The sequence below is a fragment of the Charadrius vociferus genome, unplaced genomic scaffold, assembly GCF_000708025.1.
Source record: "Charadrius vociferus isolate BGI_N301 unplaced genomic scaffold, ASM70802v2 scaffold190, whole genome shotgun sequence".
NCBI lineage: Eukaryota > Metazoa > Chordata > Aves > Charadriiformes > Charadriidae > Charadrius > Charadrius vociferus.
This window is the reverse complement of record NW_009646608.1, coordinates 5,344,833-5,368,592: the sequence shown is the minus strand read 5'-3', so window position 1 is coordinate 5,368,592 and position 23,760 is coordinate 5,344,833.

Below are 23,760 nucleotides of genomic sequence, written 5' to 3'. Positions count from 1 at the left end.
ACTTCCCCAGCCAATTGGGATGCCGTATCAAATGCCACCCACTCGGTAATAAAAGCAGCCTGTGTTTTTTAGCAGGAAGTTCTTTGGGATGAGGAAATTTCGACGTGGACGATGTGCAGAAGGCCCCCTACACTGTCTGAATTGGTCATTGTTCCGGCTTTATTTCATTGCTTACTTTTGTGTAGCGTCCCAGTTTCCAACATGGGGCCCCAGTTGATTTCTGTTCAGGGGAAGGAAAAAAAAAAAAATCCATCTGGGCAGGAGGCCAAATTGGTGATGCAGTCTCTTTCCCAAACATTGGTGTGAGCACTGCTCACATGATTTATTATTTGTAAACACGGCCCCTGATGCGGGCCCTGCCTGTTCTGAGATGTTTGCCAGCTGCTGCTCGGCCTCTATCAGATTTCAAGATTTCACTTGGTCGCACCCTGCCATTCCTCTTGCAGTGCTTTTCCATTGGGTGAAGGAAGAGCTGTAAAGGGCCTCCTAAGTGAGAAGGACCTCCAGCTGGTCACAGAGCTTAGGGTTCAAATCCACATCAACCATTCGCCACTGCTTGTGTATTGAAATCAGAGCTCCACAGTGCCGTGTACTGGGCACGTACCCAGTCAAAGACACTCTTCACCCTCAAAAACTAATACTTGCACATTGCTGGATGGGAATCCTGAGTGTGAATCCACTCGGTATTCTGCCTTCCGTGCTCAGCTGATAGACAGGAGTGACGGGTAAATGCTAGGTGATGTCCCACACTGATCCTTACGTCCGTTCCTCTGGTGTTCCTTGGGCAAGAAGAGATGAGCGGCAAAGACTCCCACTAAGCTTGCTCAGAGCCGAGTACTGCCAGCTTTGCCATGGGGTGACACAGGACTGGTGGGGAACACAAAATCCTTCTTGAGCATGAAAAATGGACATTGCTGGACCTACCATTTTCCTGTGATCGTCTTTGATCTTATCTCAGCATTGCTGCTGTGGTGCTGGACTGGCAAAGGGGCACTGTGGGCTTTGTAAGCCAAGTCATTCTGTTCCACATCCATTTTTTAATAGAGCCAGACTTATTCCTGAAATAAATGTTCTGCAGATTTGCAACAGGATTTGCTGTATTGTGTATCAGTGTAATTTCCTCTGAAATGCACAGCCTGAAACATCTGTTACTTAGTGACTACCATAAACTGGGCAGTGGTAGATGCTGGATCTGGCACTTTTGTTTGACTTTTATTACTGCTTTGGCTTTTTTTTTGATGTTCCCGTGGCAGATATTGCAGTCTACTGAGACTTAGGCTGAAAGCCAGCAGAGGGAATTAGTATTTATTGCCACTAGAGTTCTTTTATTTGACAAAGTGCAATTGTACCAGTATGTGTGGTGTCAAGCATATTCCAAACAGTCTAGAAATGACAAAGCTTGGGATTCTTCTGGCTTGTTTCTGATCCCACTAAGAAGGAGGCTTGTGCTGTTGGGATTTTTGGTGCTCAAGTGAGAAGCTGCACAGCAGAAGGAAGAAAAGGAAGGTGCTATCCATGTGCAAAGTGCAGTTAATTCCATTTGTACCCTTGCTCTGTCCCCTGCCTTCTAAGGATCTTATTTATGCTATCTTCTGCCTGGGTCTGAACATAATTAGGTGACAGCAGTTAATGATTTGGATGCTTTTTGTTGCATTCCTTGTGTTTGGTTAGGTTCTGATCAGCAATGTCTAGACACATGTGGGGGTAGAGGCATGACTCTGTTTGGAAATTAAACCTGCAGACTGGGAGCGTCCCGTAATTCATACCTCCGTGTATCTCTTACGTGAACCCTGCATCACTAGAAGATGTTAGAGATGCAGACGGGACCAACTGTAGAGCATTGCAGGAGGCTGGTGCTGAGATTATACTTCAGCGGAGCTTGGAGCCACATCTGGAGCTCTCTGAAAGAAAGAGGAATCTTCCACTTGGCTTAGAGGAGACTTCCATCCAACTCTGCATTGCTTTGAGGAGTTGAGTGTGTGCCTGGAGGTGTCTGTGACCTGCGAGGAGATGGAGCAGAGCTGCTGGCTGGCACTCTGCAGCATTAGTCCTGTGGCTCACCAAGTGAACTGTAGAGAATGTCCCCTTCACATGGACAACATGGGCTGGGTGGATGTGTAGCACCCAGCAGTTCTGCTGCTCCTGGCAAAGGATTGCCTCCTTCTGTGGCTGCCCTTAAACACTGTACTTGCAGCCTGGAGGACCTAGATTTCTTCCATGGTGTCTCCATTCTGCAGTGTAATGGGATATTATATTCCACCATGTTGTGTGGGATGCTGAGGAACTGCTCAATAACAATTTAATTTGGTTTTGTTCTTTAATTAGGCCAGATTGGGCTTTGTTCCCATCTGTTCAATAGAAATCTCAAGTGACTGATTCTTAAGAAAATAATATCTAAGCTCTGATCTATTTTTTTCTGAGTTGTACAAAGTATTTAGCGTAGTCTCTTCCCCTTCATATGTTAAAAAGTCTGAACCAGTGGAAAATGGCTGAATTTGCTTGAGAATGAGGCATAAAGCCCTAGGAGGTAGTATGTCTCCTGAGGACTTCCCAGCATCTCAGCTAACTTTAGACAACGTAAACTGATCCAGCTGTCCTTGCTGTCTTAACTTCCTTTGGTGCCAGACGAAGGAAGTTTTACCCCAGAAGTGAAAACACTAAGCCAACCTCAAGAAATGCCATACTGGAAAGGAATCCCGACACTGTAACAGAGGGGTAAAAGGGCCTTCATCTCAACGATGGTCATGGAGTAGGATCTTCCAGGTTTTCAACCCTGCAACAAACTCCAGCCATTCGAAGACTCAGCTTTCATAATAACATTATATTTGTTCTTCATATTAACATTCAAACAAGTAAATAGGCTGTTGGAGCGGAGGAAGCTGGAAGCTTTTTTTTACAGTCCCACCCCTAAAAATGCCATTAAAATGGGGAACAGGGCATCCAAAATCTCAGTCAAATGGCAGTATCTAAAGGAAATATTTGCAGATTATTGCTATATAAATAATACGTAAATATTGGTCCTGAATTTTAAATTAACTTTGCAATCCTAGCTCCATATTCTCAAGATACTTAAAGACTTTTTAAGTAAATGTATTTGAGGTGAAGAGTCATTAACATGACAGTTTTGGAGAACATTATTTGTTTCACATGGCTTCAGGTTTTTTTGTTTTGGTTTGGTTTGGGGTTTTTTGTGGGTTTATGTTTTTTTCCTCGTAGATGCTTTACTGATATTTCACATGTCATTTGCCTAATTTGGCAATCATTCCTGGTTCCCAGTCTGGAATGTGGGATTTCGCAACTCTGTTCTTCGATGACATCATGTGGTTTGTTCTGAAGAGAGCAGGAACAAATAAGAGCAAGGGGAGTTTGCCAGCCCTTCTATAATAAACATTTTATCTGAAGAGTCATCTTTTGGGGATGTGAACTAATTTTGGGGAGGTTAGATTTTACCTAGTAAGTCACGTTTTCCATGTATATGGGACAAAGAGTCCCGCTTGGATAACAAGGAGACTACGTCTCGATTTCATCTCCGCCTGAGCAGTGGTTGATGTGGAAGCCCGCGCTCCCGAGAGCTTTGGTGGAAGAACAGAACTTTGAGAAGTCGAGAGGAACTTCACAGCCAGTGAAAAACGCAGAAAGTATTTGTTTTCCTTTGTGATGAGAACTTGCTTTTCTTTCCTTATACAAACATGAAACTGGAGGAGAAGGCTTTGCTGATTGCCGGGGTGGGAGTTGGTGTGGCTTTTCTCCCTGCTGAGCTCTTCTTACAGTTTACACCTGTTCAGGATCATTATAAGTTGGAGCTCTCACTAGCAATTGCACTTTCTGTGGAAGAGCGTTGCGAAACAGAACGAGCGAGAGTTTCTATATGCGATTGCTTCTGGGAATGGCAGATTTCTGTATTTATGGATGCCTATTGCGAGAGCATCCCCGTTTGTGGGGAAGGCTCTTCATGCATTGCTTAGCAATGCATATGAAGCTCAGGCTGCCCTTTCCTTTGTGCTCTCCGATGGCCTCCAGGCAGCACCCAGATGTATTTTTAGCTCTCAGAATAGGGGAGAATTTGCAAGAAATTGTGCAGAGAAGAAATAAGCAAAGGAGTTGAAGCTGGCTCAATCGATGGATTTAGGCAAGCTGGATTTGTGGGAATGAATACATGTTTCTGCGAGAAATGAAATGTATATACAATGAGGCAAACTACCTTCCCAAGGATTTTCTGCAGAGGTAATACACCTTCTGGACAAAGACTGGAGTTCCAGTAAAGAAGGAGCTGAAGTTTAACCTGTAAGGGATCAGTGCTACATGAGCACACCTCTGACGTCTCAAAACTTAAAACCCAGGCTACTTGCAGAGATAGAAATTCAAGGAGCAACCAGGTCTCAATCAAAGAGTCTTTGAGCTTGGATGTCAGACAAGAGAGCACATGGTAATTGCAAGGAGTAATCATTCTTCCAGTGACTATCGATGGATAACCTCGATGGAAACTGCAATGCCTCATCTATCACGAGTGGTCTGAGGGCTGCTGTGAAGTCCTATTGCTAATTAAAGACCAGCGATGTAGAGCAAGCAGTAGCTTCAGATATACTTGGACAAGTCTGATTCCTTTGCACGTTCCTAGTTAGCACATTATATTAGCCTGTTATTCCTATAACCCTGTAAAGCATTTATGGCGTATTACAGACACTTAAAAGCCAGTGTTATTGCTGCAAAAGGCTTGCATTTTAAGTCTATGATAAGCAGCAGATTTCTTTTGAACAAAGGTTGGTGCAATCATTAAGCTGGGGTGCAGAGATTATCTCTTGAGCAGGTTCCTACAATATCACTAATATACACAATGTCACAGTGTAGCAGTTAATCTGAAAAAAAACGGGGAAAGGAAGGACACCAGTAAACCACAAATCTTTGTTTAGTTTGGATAACAATAATCAAAGAACGCAAAAGCCGATTATGACTTTGCCTCCCACTGCTTCGCTGCCTATTCATGCAGTACGTCCTGGCTGGCCCGCTGAAGTGCAACCTGAAGGAAGCCGACAAATAATTCAAGTAATTTTTTTTTTTTTAAGATAATTTGCAGATTGTATCCTTAGACTGTTTTTCTTCATCTCAACTGCATAAAATAAACTCGTCGGGGTGGTAGCTGCTAATCTTGCAGCCTCAGATGGCTTTGGAGGTTTATTGATGATGTTAAAGTGACTGCCAAGTAGCAGGACTCCATCCAGAATTACAAGTGACCTGGATGTGAAAAAAACAGAATTGGATTTTAACCCCTACTTATACTATCTCCTGGTCCAGCTGAACTGTCGTCGCCCCCAGACACGGCACTTCCTTTGTCATCACAGGAGAGAGAAGTCAGATCAGGTCAAAGGAGGTGGGTGTGTGCTGTAATACTATTTCTCATCCATCAGCACCTGCTCACCTATGTCTTAAGAGTCCTGCACAGGTATAAGAAGCAGAGAAGCCACCTGAGCCCTTCTAGGATGCCACACTAACACATCATGGTCATTGCCACTATGAAAACGGCTCGGGAATGTCTGCACGCTATTCGTCACGCAGACCTCCCTTTGGAGTGTGTAGCCGGTCTCCAGAAAGCCTGAAGCTCACAGAGTTGCTGTGTGACTTCCCTGTCCATCCCACGGTGGAACATCTTAGCCTGAGGGGTGCCTTTGGAGAGGTTATGCTCTCTCCCTGTTCCGCACTGTGCCTGTGGACTGGGGTGACCCCAATGATCCTGGGTGCTCTTTTTTGAAGCACGTGCCATGTCGAAGCGCTACGGAAGAGCTAGGTATTGAGAGCGACGCATCTTGCCAAACATCTGCTTGCAGTTCACGGGAATCCTAACACCCGATGGAGCAGGGATAAGGCCAACTGCCTCCTGGCTCCACTGAAACATTCCCCTTTAAGCAGCAGCAGGCTTTAATTTTGGTTTAATGGAGCAATGCCTGTAACTGTCATCCCAGCACCGGCCTTTCTCCTGGAATGACAGTGATCTTGAGTTGCCTCAAATAACTCTCCGGGTGGAGCGGCTCCCCTGGAAGCTGTGAGATTAAACCCTTGTGGCATCTTGTTACAGGGATCAGTGGATAAAGAATTATAGATGTGCAAGTGGCACCCACTGTCTGGGGAAGGCAGAGAAACATCTGTTAGCATCTGCAGCCAGGCTTCCAAATCCCCGGTGTGAACCAGACCTAAGACTGTTTCATGGCAAGACGGATACCAGGAGAAGGACATCCCAAAAGGTGTACTGAGAGGGGAAAGTTCACGAGCTCTTGCTATGGACTGTTGCTTTCAAAAAGGGTCGAAGGTCATGGCAAAAGTGGAGGTTTTGTTCGGTTGGTTTTGCTGTGATATCCAGAGAGGGATTTCTCTGTTTTTACTTTAGAAATATGAAACCTTATCTTTGTTTGGCTGGAGGGTCTCTAAGGATGAGTGGAAAAATAGTAGGATTATGACCTTACTCGATCAAAAGATAAAAGATAAGCAATCAGGAAAGGAAGGATTATTTCTTAAATTGCAGGAAACTCACTGTTGCTTGTTATCATCTATTTAATCCAAATACCAGAAAGACACCTGGGGTAAGAATCTAGATGTTCAGAAGATCCAGGCATCTCATCACTTTAAAAAAAACTCACAGCTACTTTCCACTCAGTTTAAAAAGTGAAGCAGAAAGGGAAAATGCCTTGACAGTTGTCAAATAACAAAGATGTTTTTTTCAACTAAATTTTTAAGCCTCTGTTAAACATGAAGAGTAGGTGTAAAATATATGTTTCCTTTACAGAGTACCTTTAAATCAACTAAATAAACGTTGGTTCCCACTATGCAAATTGTCACTTAAGCCAGCCTTTGTGGCTGCTATTTCTACCCATCTCTTGTTTTTGCTGCCTGAAACGCCTTTTAAAATATTTTCAGCATCACCCCAAATACAGCTGATGATTTTTGGAAGCAAGCACTTCAGATAAGGTTGGCTGTAAAGAATTTGCCTGGCACTAAACACGTGCTGTCAGTGCTGTTATCAGCCCAGTGCCACAAACCCTTCCTCACCTGTGGGATGCTAATGGGTTTATTGCAGTTGAGATGAAAGATGTCTGGTCCATAAGCCTATCCTGTTTCTCCCCATTTTCTTTCCCCAATCCAAACACCTGTGAAAGAATGTAGTGTTTATGAAGGCAGGAGTCTAATATCACTGTTTGGAGCCAAGCATAGCACACAATCCTCCCTAAGGAGGCTAATTCACCGTGATCCTAGCTATGAGGATTTGCTAATCTAACCTCTACTCCAACTCCCGCCCCCCTGCCAAATCTGCTGCTCCTCTAAATCTTGAGCACCGAGACCCCTACAAGCACTTCTCCTGAGCGAGATGTTCTTACTATCTTCCAGTGTACCGTAAACTTCATCTCAAATCAAGCCCCTTAAAATTTCAGTCCTAAACTTTGAGCACGGCTTTACACAGTGAATCCTTACTGGTAGAGTGAACCTTGTTAGAGCATTAAACCTCACACAGTCCAGGGAACAGCATACCCATTCTCTACCAGAAGGGCTAATAGAAAAATCAACTCATTTGAATTCAGCTTGGAAAAATTTCCACTTTATGTCATGCTTCCTGCCAGCAGAATGCAAAGCCTCTTTATCAGACTAAACCTTCTCCAAATCCCTGGGCAGTGGGTAATAATGTCTACTTCTATAGCGTACTTCAAAGCATTTCATCAAAGCCTTCACTACCTGCACACCACCATAATGACCTTTATTTTACAGAGAGATAAAGCCACGCTCAGGAGCAGGGTAGGCCGATGGAGTGAGGTGCAGTGGCACGGTATGCTCTGTATGCGGATCTGTACGTATTGCTTCGGCTCAGCGATGTGAGTGGTAAATTGGAAAGTGCTTCTGGGTCACAGAAAAATTATATCATGTGGACAGTTGCTCCACAGGCTGCTGGGCATCAGCTAACACTAGACAGGGTGGGGTGGACCTACAGGCAAAGATCATTCCTCTGCCGCCACCTAATACAAATCCTTTAGCATTGGGTGCTCTGGAGCCACCTAAAGCAATCTGGCGTTGGGTTCTCTTGCCCCCAGTTCCCTGGCTGCACTGCTCTGTCCTACCATTCCTCCAGAACATTCCTTTCCTGGCTGCTGACGTAGACTCTCGAAGGGAGGGATGCTACAGCACAGCAGGGAAACCTCCACAGAGGAGTTGCTCTGCGCTGGCTAAATTTGCCCAGTTTCCCTCGAGCTTAGAGATCAATGATCCAATGATCCAGTGTCCCTTGGACTCCTCTGCCTGCTCCTAGTCCCATTCTCCTGCAGCCAGGAGGTGCTGAGCAACAGGTTAAGGGAACTGCAGGCTCCCTGCACGCCACAGCAAATTCCGACTCCTAAACCCTGTTTGGGTTCTTTAGAATCCCTCCTTAAACAGATTGTAAGTTCAAATCCAGCCCCAAACACCTAAACCAAAGGAAAGACAGCAGACGTTTTCACTTGTGAATTTTCATCTGCCAGCAGAGGAGTGAGTGTAGATTTGAGAGAAATAAGAGAGAGTTAGTTACGCTTCCTTGAATAATCCACTTTTGTCAACAGAGGTTGCTAATAGAGGCTCTGCCTGGGCATTTGGATGGAAATTAATGCATCGAGGAGACAAAGCCTGGTGCAGTTTGCAGACATGACACTAGCCCAGTGAACAGAAATGATACATCGAGTTTTATTACAGAAGATTCTTGGTAGACCTGTTTATTAAATGGCTTGCCTGCCAAAAGTGCTAAAGCATTCTCTGCTGTTTTCCTTCTGGCTTGCTATCACATATCTCTAGGGCTTCAGATGGAGCATCTCCCCATACACTGCACTTTTTTGGCTTTTCCCCCCATGGCATGATCTTAATGAGCATCGCCTTTAAAGCCTATAGGCATCAGCAGATAAGAGACTGCCGGGCTCTGAGATTCATTGCACTGAGATATTTTCACTCTGAGTTCCTACTCTATCCAGATTCCTTTGCATTATCTTTTTGGTTTCCCTGGTGTTTGTGATCCCTTTCAACTTCATGTCACTTTTGTGAATGCCTGTCATCCTTTTGTTCAATCCTTCTTTAGAGTCATCAATAAAAATGTCAAAAAAGACCAAAGACCTGATCTCTGTGATGCCCTAATAAACATAATTCTATAACGCAATAACTCCCTGTTTAGTATTCCTCTTTGTTTGCAGCCGCTCAGCAATGATTCGGTCCATGGACTATTGTATTCAGATCGTCCAAAGAGCTAAATTTTATGATACGATATTAAATGCTTTCCCAAATCCAAACATGCTCACAGATTTTTAAGATCAGAAAGAAGCATGAGAGCATCAAATCTGCTCCTTTCAATCCTCAGTTGAGCACACTAACGGGCATCACTAAAGCTTCGCTTCCGGAATGTCTGGAGCTGCAGACCCCAGGAGATGGGAAATCAAATACTTTGCTTCATTAATCACACATATTGCTTTTTTTGTTTTAAATAACTTATTGTTAAATTTAATCAGGCTTTACCTTCTAGACATTGTTTTTGTGTCTTTTTTCTCTAGATTAAAGATTGTCTAGTACCCGGGTGTTTCTCACTGTGCTTATTGATGTTTCATGCAGTGATCTTTTGGGGGTTTGGTTTGGTTTTCTTTTTCTTTTTCTTACTAACACTGCTCTTGATTCTGCAAACTCTTCTTTTCATACATAGCTGCGTGCAGAAGTCAGTCAGTCTCTGTGACGAGGAGGATCTGCTTTCACGGGGCAATTTGCAGACTTTGAACTGGAGTTTCTAATTCTACCCATAAGCAGATACCTGTCAGCTCTGGCAAGGCTCCCTTCCCTCCACATCTTGCTATCGCTTGTAGGGTCCCTGATGTACTTTAATTTTCATCTTTCCATACATAACTCATTTTCAATCATTTAAAAGCTTAGGTAAGGTTCGAGACTGTCTTTAAACGATGGTCCTGATTCCCTGCTCACTCAAATGTGGGCAAATGCAGAGTAACTGCTTTGAAGTCAGCGATGGAAAAACAGGTATAAATGTCAGGGGAGACAGACACAATCTCTTTTGATATCTCTGGAGCGGGTCATGCAGAAATAGCATCCCAAACAATATCTATGACCAGCTGTTCATCCTGTGCCTCCAGTCATTCTCCACATACATCAGATCCCATCTCCCAGCTGACAAGAAAACCAACTAATCCAAAAATGGAATTACCTAATTTTCTTCCCCATTATCTGAGGCTCATAATAGAAATGTGAAACGACCTGCTGTATTTCAGCAGTGGAACCGGAGATCCTAGTTGACTCTCAGGTCTCAATTCTCACTACATCATATTTCCATTTGCAAAGGTCAGGGTCAAACCTGGTGGGGTTTTTTGTTCAGGAAAAGCTCCCTACAGATTAAGTGGGATTCTTTCAGAGTTCAAGAGGGAAGAGGGAAAAAAAAAAGAAAGAGCTGCAGGATTCATTTAATGGAAAAAGCCTACTTCTCAGGTGGTGTAATTGAGGGTAGTTCTGCTGACTTACACCAGTTGAAAACTGGGAGCACCCTGTGCCTGTGCTCCACCGTCTCACCCCATAACTCGTGGCCAGGATGATCAAGGCTTCACTCTGTCCTTCCATTTCAGCCAAGAAGGGCTGTGTCACACCTCTCTCGGTGGGAAGGACAGTGACTCACCTGCCATGATGTGGATTCCGGGATTCCCCAGAGCCATCGGTGGAGGACAGACAGGCAGATGTCTCCTCATACTCGTACCTCATAATCCCACAGGCAAGGAATGCAGAGGAGGAGATATTTAAATGTTTTCTTTACTCGCTCTACCTCTGAGCCCAAATATATGAGTGTCTAGGTCTGGGCTTCAGCCTGAGAGCTGTAAATAAGGACCTGTAAGCTACCTTCAGCTTGTAAATCTCCTCGCCATCCTGAGAAATCAACTGACGTCGTCAGTCAGACCCACCAGAGCACACTTCATTACGCTCGTTACTCAAGGTCAGAAGCAAACTCCAGGGCAGCCGGCAGAGCTCACACCTCGCAGAGAAGAGGAAGCGGGGCAAGCGTGGCACCCAAAAGGAGCCGGCGGACCTGGTGTCATCGCCACGGCAGTCAGCAGAGCCGAGGCGCTTCCCCTCCCGGGCTGTGCCATTAGATAGTCGTGGCCGGCAGCCGGCTGCGGCGCCGTGCGGAGCCGGCAGAGGGTTCGGTTCCTTGGTATCGAGGTTGCCAAGGAAGCAAAGTCGCAGGATCTCCTCCACGACCATCTGTGTTGTCTCATAAGGCATCAACCATGTCAAAGAGATTTCTCCCCTGGGCCACCATCGAGACACTTGCTGGTGTGTCTGACTTGCATGGTAGTGGAATGCCTCAAAGTTAAATGAATTATTCCAAAGCGGAGAAAGCAAAAAAGCTCTGCTGTGAGCGCAGTGCTGCAGCAGTGGGAAATTATTTTGCTCTGGGTTTGGGACTTCAGAGTGTCAGAAAGGCCCACAGTTTAAATCTGAGCACCAGAGCTAGACCTCTACGTCCTTATTCACGTGCCTAAATGAGTGCCAGCCCCAGGCTACGAATTCAGGCTACAGCGTGTGTGCCAGGGCCCTGCAACAGCTTTTCATAACGCTGGGACACAGCTGCCCACGCACGACCCTGCTTCGGGGGTGTGCAGGCTCAGGACCTGCCTGCGGTTCAGTGAGGAGAGCGGTGAGGACATCCTTTCATCCCTGGCCATCCTTTCGCAGCAGAGGCTGCAGCGGGACTGTGGAAGCGCAGGTGTCTCTGGAGACAGTGAAGCCCGAGAGATGAGAGGGAGCAGGTTCTGTGAAGTGAGGAAGGGGGAGAGTGAGTCAGGCAGGGGCACTGGTCCACATCCCACACTCTGAAGCTGCTGTATAGCACATTGGGGGCTTTTTGGAGAGAGAGGCCATGCCCTGGCTGGCAACGTTACATCCAGGCAGTTGTGGTGATGAATGGGATGGGATTCGTGTGGCAAACATCATCCTGTGATGGAAATGGCTTTGCTGGAGAATTGACGATGCTCTGCATAGGTCAGTTCATCCCTCCCAGTTTCCTACCCCTCTGCCCAAGATCCTGCAGGACACAGAGACCACAGCTCTCCCTCCAACAGCCCCAGGTGCGTCTTGGGTTGTAAGAGCGACTGAAGGCATCTCAGGGAGTTGGCTCTATTGGAAGGATGAGTGGTTGTCCACATCCACTTGTGGGCAGCTGAGAGTTGTTGGGGGGCTTCGGCAGCCTGGCTGGAAGCAGCCTGGCAGCCCCCACTGAAGAGCTGCCCACAGCTGTAGGGAGGCTGCCATGACTTTATGCCTCAGGCTGTGCAGTAGGGGTGAAATAAGCAGATTGCAAGGGAGCAAAAGGGTCTAGAAGATGGTGTTTCTCGATTTGGGCTGCAAATAAGAGCGGAAGTTGCGATAGGGCAAATCCTTGGTGGGGATCAGCAGGAGGAATGAAAGCTGGAGGCTTCTATGCTACCAGGTAAAAAGGTGTTTGGGACTCCGGGGATAAGATAGTCCTCTGAAGCTCCTATTTCATTCTGCATCAGGGTGCAGTCAAGAAACAAAGTGGGAACAGTGATATGAGCTGGGGACAGATCTCCAGTTCCCAATGAATAAGAGGTTAAATCCCAGTAATTTTGTATCTTTCTTTTCCCAAGTTCAAGACTGTCTTGCAGGACCTTTGGGGATAACAGAAGGGAACTTTCCTCCTCGTTGGAAGCATCATCGCTGTGAGATGCATCCAGGCTGGGAAGAGCTCCATGTGGTGGAAGAACAATGCCAGCCTCCCTCGGAGACTGGTGTTGCTGCAGCTTTCTCTCCTGCTATATTTCAAGAGGATTTTAGGAACTCTTGGGTCCTCTTAAAACAGATTGTCTGATTCTTGGCAGTATATTTTGAGCGCCCAATTTGTTTCATGGCACAGAAGCGTTTCTGGACCACGATGTTTCTATGTCAACACGTGCTTGAGGAGGTAATTTTTTCAGCAGAAGTGGCAGGTGTTAGAATCCAGATCAGAGCTCTCTCCACATCTCCACATATTTTTAGTAAAGGACTTTTTTAATAAGACGTGTTGATATGTTTTCTCTATGTGGGATTAAAAGCACTTTAGGCTCATGCACGGAATTTCGCTTTATAAATCTGTGGGAGTGCAGATTTTCTCCACTCTTGTCCACTCTTGTTATATTGCCTTTGTGCAATGGGAATAATAAACCTTGTCTGCCTCCTGAAGGGGCAGAGAATTAACTCTTTGAAGTTTGTAAGACCATATAAATGCCTTGCTATTATTAAAGTTACTACTACTTGGGGCTTTTAAACAGCTGCCACATTTCACTTCAGAGGAAGTTGCCTTGAACTGGTAGGTGAAGCGAACACAGTATATCAGGGTGTTACGCTGAAAAAAAGCTTCGGCATCTGTTGGGTTGAAAGGCACTATATAAATATGAGTTATTTGTAGAAATGGATTTTATAACCCTATCATTCTCCTCTGGTGTACCTCTTAATCTAAGGGTTTCAGTATCCTTTATGAACACTTAACAAGACCTATATTAAGCTTCAAGCCTCTCCAGTGCACGTATTTTACATTTACACGGAGTCAATGCAGCGGGGATGGATCCATTTTTTGCCCAGCTCACAAAGCAGGTCAGCGATGGACCCCGCTGGCTTGCTTTGGTAATTAGTAATTCATAATGACCCGCTGCACAGAAAATGGCAAGAGAAATGCAGGAGCTTTGGGAAGAGGTGGCCTCTCAACGCTGTCACGGTTTTGGGAGATTCGCTGCTTCTTCCTGCCCTTGCAGCTTTTCTAGGAATAGCTGAAGACCGATGGTCTCATTTAACAAACGTAGGCTCCCGCTAAGTGGTTTTGGATGACAGGCACAAGGGCCACGCTCCGAGCCTGGAGTCTGTGTTTGATCCTCACACACCCGTTCCCGTACCTTTCATAAATACCAGGACACGCATAATAAATGAAAGCCTGTGAGTGTCCCAATTAATGCAGTTACGGAGATACAATGAGTATGCTATACAGACTGGGAAACTAAGGCAATGAGCTGGTATTTCCAACAAGTGTGTATTCAGAGTGCCAGACTTCTGATTGCTAGAAGGTGTAGGATTTAGGCCCAGATAAGCATTTCTTGAAGGAAGATGCTGAGGGCTTCACTAGTCCTAGTCCCTACATTCCTACGCCGGGAACCTTTTGAATCTGCCTTGAATCTTTGTCAATGGAGCAAAAAACATTTTTTCTAACCTTTGATTTACTATTTCTGCTTGAGGAAGGAAGGATCGCATTTTGATCCGCAATACCTCAGCAGTGTAGAGAGGCACTGACGGACAGTAGCTGTTTCAGCCCATGGCTGGTAACTCTCTCTGAGCTTTCAAAGCCGCAGAGCAACAACAGGGCTGTGCAGCTCTCTGGCAAAGGCTCTTCTCGTGATGTCCTCAAGACAGCGTGTATGAGAAGGTAGCAGCGTGTTAATGTGGAGTGGAGGGAATTCAAGAAATTAGTTGCTTGATTTTTCTAGTGTCAAGCTTAGACCAAGTTCCGTAAGCCGACAAAGGGCACAAGGATGCATGGACAAGCCCACGGCACTTCTCTGGGCACAAGGCTGTAGGGAGGTTCTCCATCACTCACTGACCCGTCCTCTCTCCCTGGGAAGCTTCCAGCTCCTACTGCTGGAACCAGATCTGTGCGCACCGTCTGTCAGGGGACAGAAAGCGGCAGGGTCAGTCTGTCCAGTCATCCCCTGCAACCAACTTTCCTCTTTAAAAAACAGCAAACATTTGGTTTCCCCTGTGCTTGTTAATGAAGCCCATGTCCTTGGTCATACCAGATGGTAAACTTGTCTTAGCTCTGGTATCTCAAGAGGTACACGCAAGCCACAAATGGGTATGTGCAAAGGAGACTGTTATTGCAGGAAACGGACTCTAAACCTCTTGCCGGGACGGCGCAAAGCCGGCAGGCAGGAGAGGAGGAGGCTGCCTGCGCAGGGTGAGCTGCTGGTGGGGTTGTATGTCCTCTCCTGCTGCCTGTCCCCGCCTTGCCTCTGCAAGCCCACCTTGACGCCCCACAGACAGGGCTGGGTTTGGATCCCTCAGCCTTGGCCTGAAGGGACCTTATCCGTGGCCAAGGGGAGGGGTCAGCTAACGAGTCAGTTTAATCATGGACAGCTTTTGATTTCGCCTGTTAAGTCTCCGCTGGCTGCTAAGTTACACATCAGGCAGCTGCAGGCTGGCTCACTCTTGAATTGCAGCCGTTGCCACCGGTTCTTACATGATGCCCAGGTCTGGGACAGTGTTTTAGCACTGAATGGCTCTTCATCCTCCAACTACTTCCCGGAAGCCTGAGACATTCACTGCTTCTCTCTCCTTCTGTTGTGCCTACTAAAACTTCTCCCATGGTGCTGGCTCCCAACTGCTACACGCTGCATCCGCTGCCTGGAAAGAAGAAACTGCTCGAGGCAGGGAAAACCGTGAGCCGGCTTGGGCTCCTGGAGTGATCCCCCACCCCTCGCAAGCCCAGACAGCTTCAGGGCATGAACGGTCTGGTGAACCTCTTCCCTCGTCTGGGAGAACTGCTGTTGCTTTCAAATTTATTCCCGGCGTAGCTGAAGGCTGTACCAACACGGCCTTTATCCCGCTGCACGCCGCAGAGGGCACGTTTGCAGGGGGGCGCAGGGGTACGTGCGTGGACCTGTGTGCGCTCCCCTGTGGGTCAGGACCAGGACGTGGGTATCCAAGTCCCTGCGTGCTTCCATGCCACCCGGGACCCGTCACTGATGGCTTTGCCAAGCGTCTATTGATTTCAGGCACTGAATGCAGCCCTTTAAATGTATTTGTTGCTTTATGTCTTCAAAGTACTCAACGAGCATTAGATAATTAATCTTTATAGTGTGGCCTGTAAAACAGGTAAATATTATTCTTGCTCTGGAGCCAGAGAAGTGAAAACAAGAAGGTGCAGTGGCTCCACCAAGCTACCCCAGAAAGTTGTGTTAAGGCCAGTAGTGAAGACTCCTGACTGCTGATGGCAGCCATCGTGTGTGCTGCCATGGGCACACGTATGTGTGGCATCCTTTTCTAGACGAATTAACGGTACAGACCTCATTTGTCATCACGGTGATATGCCGAGATGCAGCACAAATTCTGATTTCTAGCCCCGTAACCCACATGGGCTTCGCCAAGTATGGAGTTACTAGAAGGGACAAAGCAGAGTGTGGTCCCCGTTGTCAGCATCACTGTGTATTGGATGCTCAGCTGCATTTATAAGTGTCACGTGAGTCAGAAAAGGAAATACTGTGAGACAGCCTCTTCTTTTACAGCCACTTCATTTACAGCTGCCAAGTAAATCGTATTTTGGGTAGGCATCTGGATTTAGGCTGTTTCTTTCCACCAAACCATTGAAATTTCCAGACAGGTGAACTGTGGAGGCATGAGGGTGCGCTGGATGTGAAAAATAAAGCAGCTTCCTATTGCTGTTCTCAATTTGAGCTAAAATCTCCCTATGAAAGATATGTAGCTGCCAGCACCGTGGGTGGAAATTATTTGCCGTACTTTTGCATGCTCGCCTTTTGAGTAACGTAACTCTTAATAAGAGAAAAATACAGCCTAAGAGCTTGACACCGTTTTGCCCAGTTTGATGATCAAAAGTGCTTTTGTTCTTTCTGCTGTTCCTGTTGTTTTACACGGAGAAGACTTCAGTAAACAGAGAGCGAGGCTGCCCAGGCAGCGGCAGAGAAGAGGATTAAACTCCAGGAGTGAGGCACAGATGATACCTGGAGGTGATGCGTTTTGTACTGAACATGTCATTAGCTCCCACAAAGCTGTCGCGCTGACGCCTGTTCATTAGCCACATACATCCCAACCCAATCGCCCATGTAGCTCTGTGAGGGATCCCATCGCTTTATCCCAACGGTGCCGCACACAAAGCAGGAAAGCTCCAGATTTCAAGCCAGCCCCTCAGTAGGAGATATAATTAGGGAGTCTGGTCCATCAATATTTCACCGCATCTCTGCTCCATGAGGGAACGGGCTGTGGGATGTTTCTCTGTAGCTCATGTGCTTCTCAAAGTTACCTCCTTGACAACTCTTTCGTTTAAACTAAGATTATTTTGGAACCTGAGCTGTCAAAAAAAAAAAAAAAAAAAAAAAAAAGAAAACAGCAGCTCCAGGAAGTTTTCTTGTTAAAATATGTTGGCTCGGCAGCACCATCTTCTGTTCTGCCCTTTAAACAGCCTCAGATGTCACACTTTAAAAATGAGTGCGAGGGCCTCGGTTAGCTCGGGGCAAAAGAACAGTTTGAATAAGATTGAGTTAATGTTTTCCATGCTGGCGGTCGAAGCCATAAAACAGATATAGCACAACAGGTTGGAAGCGTGAGTCCCGCTCCGCGGGAGGGGGGGCAGCAGGCAGCAGGGACCACAGTTTGCCCATGCGAAACCTTGCAACCATGGGTAAATCTCTCCAAGCCAAGCCGTTTCCCAGGTGAGGTGCCTTCCCTCTGGTGGGTGGTCTCCTGCTTAGAGGATTTTGGAAGGGCTGTGACCCCCTCATTACTGCGGTGGCTTTGGGCGAGCGGGAAGTCAGGTCCTGCCCTGCACAATCCATCGAGCATGCTCACCAAGCCCCGCTTCCCCCGGATGCATAGCGGGGACGTTTGCTGTCAGGTTGACTCAGTTTTGAGGTGAAGATGTTCCTTCTTGCCAGAAGAGTTGTTTGACGGTTGCTTCTTTGGTGGTGCTGCATAAATGCTGGGTCCCACCCGGCAGAGCCCAGGGAGATCCAGGGCCAGGAGAGGAGGCAGGGAGAGGGCAGAGGGAGGGATGACTCGGAGGAGCCAAGGCAGGCTGCGGAGTTCTCATGTAACAGAGAAAAATCAGGAATTACGGGAGGAGCTGCTCCTTCTCCCACTGCTCCACAGCACATCGGGATTCAGGCAGAGATCTGTGGCATGATGGTGAAATTAGGAGGGCAGCTACAGCAATTTCTCATATCTTCTTCTGGCTGGCTGCTGCCTCCTCTCAACGTCCTTCATACAGCTCACCATCTTCACCTCCAAATACAGCTCTGCTTCCTGTATCCTGGGCTGCATCAAAAGCAGCGTGGCCAGCAGGTCAAGGGAGGTGATTCTGCCCCTCTACTCCACTCTGGTGAGACCCCACCTGGAGTACTGGGTCCAGCTCTGGAGCCTTCAACACAAGAAGGACGTGGACCTGTTGGAGCGGGTCCAGAGGAGGGCCACAAAGATGATCAGAGGGCTGGAGAACGTCCGAGAAAGTTGGGGTTGTTCAGCCTGGAGAAGAGAAGTCTCCGGGGAAACCTTATTGTGGCCTTCGAGTCCCTAAAAGGGCCCTACAGGAGAGCTGGGGAAGGACTTTTTACAAGGGCATGCAGTGATAGGACGAGGGGGGATGGCTTCAGACTGGACAAAGGTAGATTTAGATTAGATATTAGGAAGAAATGTTTCCCTTTGAGGGCAGTGAGCCCCTGACGCAGGTTGCCCAGAGAAGCTGTGGCTGCCCCATCCCTGGAGGTGTTCAAGGCCAGGCTGGATGGGGCTTTGAGCAACCTGGGCTGGTGGGAGGTGTCCCTGCCCATGGCAGGGGGGTTGGGACGTGATGATCTTCAAGGTCATTTCCAACCTAAACCATTCTATGATGATTCCTCAGCCCACCATATAGGCAACTGCCCATCTGTATCACTATAGTGTGTGTGTGAGAAAGAGAGAGAATATTCTTATTTACCTTTTACTTTAGAGTATTGTTGCAGGCCCAAAGTAATTAATATCTCAGCAGCTCAGACCCTTGCGTGGCAATCATCACACAAGAGAAAAGTGTTGTTATGAAAAATACAACAAAGCCCTTAAATCTAAAACACAGCAGCTTTCTTGTAAGAGACACTCTGTGGCAGGATTCTGCAGCACAGCAACGGGTCCCGCTTCAATATACAGACCAGGGCAATGTAAGAAATACTTGGAGAGCAGCCACAGCTTTCACAGCAGCTGCTGCAACGTTTTTTGTCAGGATTAAGTTTATTTCAATTATAGAAAGGCTTGTGATCACCTGCTAGGAGGGTTTCAGCGGGTCAGGTTTTTTTGGTGTGTGTACAGCTATATTTAAATACCAAATGCCTGGCATACTCCAGCACTGTCCCATTTGCAGAGCACTCTGCAGACAACCCCTAATTAAGTGTTTAAGTATAGATTCCGTCGAACGTTATGGCTTGATACGAGCGGATTTTTTTTTCAAAGATCCACATAAATCCTAATTTAATTTGGAGACAATTTAAAGGAACTGAGGAGGCTGAATAAAATGGACATCACGCCGTGCATCCCTTTGTTACAGCTGCATTGCTCGGGCTATGCCAGAAGAGGGCTAAACGTTGTACTTTTTGGTGCTGCTTCAACCCTTCGCTCCATACAACGAAACCATGAAACGATGAAATGCTGTGTCCCAGTGTAAGCGCCCAGCTGCCGAGGCAAACCTTAAAAATAATTAAAAAAAAAGAATTTTAATTTGCACAGAGGTCAATGGACAAATGCAGGCAGCAAAAAGGCGGAGAAACCTGCCTGAGAGCCTGGAGCCCCCCATGCAACCTCAGAAGGAGAAGAAGAGGACTGGGAGCTGGGACAGAAAATGAATGTCCAAGAAGTAGTCTATGGCAGGAGGATGCAGAGTGTCACGTGGCCCTTCTGCCAGCCACTGCCACCAAAGGTCTCTTCCACGATGCTGCTGGGTGTGGGAGACCTCGGCTGGTCCGAGGGATCAAAATACAAGTTTAACACTGACCCTGAACAGATACCCGTGTACCCTTGAGGAGACAGAAGAATCCTGAGAAGATCCGAGCAAACAAGATAAGGGGTGGCAAACATCCTGGCTTTTTCCCAGAGCACGAACAGCGCGTGATCAACAATTGTATTGGCTGAATGGTGTGTGATGTGAGAGGGGATTGGGCAAAAGTAGAATGTTAGAATATATGCACAGATAAGCAGCCAGCTAAGAGGATATAAAAGAGCACTGCTTGTAAAATAAAGGGACGATTGCTGTAACTGGATATTGAGTGTCGTTTCCGTCTCTACAACGACAGCTGGGCCCAAGCAGCCCGAGCCTACGTTGCAGTGTGAAAGGGAAGAGGTTTACGGGGACTGTTGGGGGGTTTAAGTGTGCGTTCTGCACCGTACGTGCAGCCTGTGCCATTGCCCTCCCTCCTCCAACCCTTGTACGACTGCAAAGACAGACCTCAGGGGCTCCCCGAGTTTAGTCGGACTGATGCTTTGCCCTTCTGTGGCCTCATCCGTGGGAGCTTTGCAGAATTAGCAGCAGATGGTCCCACAGGACATACCAGTGTCCCTGTCTGACGGCAGGAGAAGGCAGGTATGAAGAGGGGCAGCCGTTCACCTCCTGCTTCACCTCCCACTCCCCATCAGGCATCTGTAAGGGATGTCATGTTGCAGGGCTGGCCAGCAAGGTCACCACTGATGCTCCCCCTTCCTACCATGACTGTCTTGTCATCATCAGACCCCGCAATCGTTGCAAAGGTGGTACAAAAGGGACAGAAAACAAAGGGGCCAGAGGACTGTGGCAGCTCAGGCCGCAGGGAAACCTTTCGGGGCGATAACTGGGCTTGGCAGCTGCGGGAAGTGACTTCTGGTGAGAAGGTCTGGCACCTCATCTTCTGGTAGTGGTGCTGGCAGGCAAGTCACAGCTATCATTTCACCTGGGGGATGATGTGGTTTGATTGTCCTTTTAAAAATAAATTAGGAAATGGCTAATGCCAATTTTTAAAGAAGTGTCAGAACAATAGAAGCTTCCTAGCACTATCCAAAGTGCTGCCAGAAGGTTGTTCTCAAAGGAATTAATTTTGTCTAATTAAATATCTCCACAGAGCTCTCCAAGTATCAAACCAAAACATCAACAAGCAGCACTTTGCAGACAAATGGGAATCCCACTGGAGATCGGCATCGTGTGCTGAAGTGCTGACAGATGGAGCGGATGGTCACGATGGAGGAGTGGGAAGACAAACCTCCCTTTCCACCTCTGCCCCAAACGACATGCTTCATCCCCCGTCTCCGCTTACCCATCTGTTAAATGCATGGAAAATACTTCCTATAGTGTGGATTTACCCAGAGGGTCACAGAACGGTGCAGCAGAGGCTTCAAGGGAGCTGAGAGCTTTATTTTTTTGGATGAGGTTCAGATAAGCGGGCGGTAGAAGCCCTGGTGGGATCTGGAGGATTACATCTCGCTCTGCACTACAGCACCGGGACTCTCATTGCTCGCAAACCCTGAGCATTCAGCCCTGCCAGACGCCGGCTCCCAAATCTCACCATTTTGGTGTACGTTGCAGCAGAGACGGACCGGAGGGTTGAGCTGCGTCCTGGAGGCAGAGGACTGCCACCAAGTCCCATCCTGGAGCATCCTCTTCTTGGATTGTTAATTCACACAAGAAGTAAAGCATTTTTGCTTTCAGCCTGATTCATTTACTGTCTCTGTCTCCTTTTTGAGTCCCCAGAAAGTGGAAATTTTGTGTTACAGCCAGCTCTGGTGCTGCCCTGAAGTTGTTCTCAGCTCCTTCTCTTTATCGAAGAAAAGTGCGTTTACATCCACAGCCGTGTTTTGACAAGCTGGAGAGATTTTTGACACTTGGAAAATAGAGCTTTTTAAAATATTTCTTACTTCAACACTTTCCATTTTATAAAACCTGGACTATTCATTCCCAATCGGGTTAAACAAAAAGAAGTGGGAAGTAGCAAAGTCCTCAAAAAAGTATAAATAGCCAATTGAAATTGCCGGTGAAGGTTGGTACATGACATAATACAGCCATTCGGTGCAGGCTCAATTATTTCTGAAAAGCCCACTGGCTTTGCTACCTATTATGAGCATTTACCCTATTTATAGGAGACATTTCTACATAGCGCAAACTCAGGATGAGATTCGATGCGGTGGCCACCTGATGCTCCTGGAAAGCCCTCCCTGAGTCAGCTGCTGCAGTTTGCGATGCAAAAGCGGTGCCTTAGCACAGACAGGAGCATCTCACCCTCTTAAAAACTGTCAGATTACTGATCCCTTGCAGCAGACAATAACGTTACTCCAGGTTAGGGTTTTCTGGCTTTTTTCAGTGGAGTGATGGACACTCAGGTGAACTGTTTTCATGCCAGATTTCCATTGACAGAGATAATCTTGCCGCAGAAAAAAAAAAAAAATCAAAAATGACCGTTTTTTTTTCTAAAGCCACTGCAAACTATAAAGGACATAAATTATCAGTGCTGTGCATCTATAACCATTTAATTTTTTCTATTCATAGCACCTCACGTTCCTGCTGGCCTGATCCCCAGAAATGCTGGGTGATAGCAACAAGTCTCCCAAGGGTGGACAGGGGCTAAAGATGATTTTGAGCAGGAGGGGGAGCTCTCTCTGCACTGACCGCGGGGGAACCGCTGCTTGCTGCAGGCAGGAAAAATGCCAGGGGAAAAGCTCTGCTCACCATTTTGTTCCTTATGTGTTTTCTAATACGTCCGCAAGAATTTCACAGGGTAATTGACTGCAGTGATTTGGTTTTATATATATAGTAATGCTCGATAAATCTAATAGTAAAACAAGCTTCCATACACAGGGTGTTTTCGTTCCTGCTTAAATGCAACAACTTCGGTTTTTGGGAGAAGTTTGGCACAGGAAGGGGAGAGTACACTCGTCACATCCCTCAGAGGTCCGTAGATGAGAACCTTTCCCTTATAATTTCAAGAAGTTTACAGAATGCTAAAAGCTGTGCAAGACACAGCCACACTTGATATTTGACTTTCCTATTAAAAAGAAGAAAAAAAAAGTTCGGATCAAAGTATTGTTGCCCTTTTGACCTAAATAAACTTAAAAATAAAATCAAGGACTAACAATTTGGAGAGGAGAGGGAGAGGGAGAGGGAGAGGGAGAGGGGGAAGGGAAGGGAAGGGAAGGGAAGGGAAGGGAAGGGAAGGGAAGGGAAGGGAAGGGAAGGGAAGGGAAGGGAAGGGAAGGGAAGGGAAGGGAAGGGAAGGGAAGGGAAGGGAAGGGAAGGGAAGGGAAGGGAAGGGAAGGGAAGGGAAGGGAAGGGAAGGGAAGGGAAGGGAAGGGAAGGGAAGGGAAGGGAAGGGAAGGGAAGGGAAGGGAAGGGAAGGGAAGGGAAGGGAAGGGAAGGGAAGGGAAGGGAAGGGAAGGGAAGGTGCTGAACAATTCATCTTTAATTTGGTTTTGTGCATTTGCAAATATACAAAATCCTCATTTTCTGAACAGGACGACTCAAACAACTGGGGCGGTTTCCTTGTTCAGAGCTTCTGGCCCACATCTTGCTCAGTTTTTTCAGCATCATTTCATTGTTCAGGGTGTTCTGGAACCCCCTTATTTCTCACTTTCCGTAATATTACTTCTTACTTTGCAGTTTGTCTTGCTTTCTTGTATGCCTGAGGCAAAATACCGCCCATCCACACATCCACGCACACGCTCCCAAAAATCTGCCCCGTGGAAATCCACAGCCTGTTCGAATCCCCTGCCCGCGCTGTCTGGCATTGCCGTTTTGGGGACAGGGAGATGCCTTTATGCCCTTTAGCTGCCTGACACCAAAGGCAGAGCTCACGGATGCGGCTTTCAACCCGGTTCAACCCCACCGGCAGTGCCACACTGGCGGTTTTTTTTTTCATTCTGGGAGTTTTTCCTGACTTTCTAGGTTGGGTTTTTTCCCCAGTCTCACACCCCCACACACATATACCCCCTCACACATCCCCCCCCCCCCGAGCTCTGCGGCGGGACCCC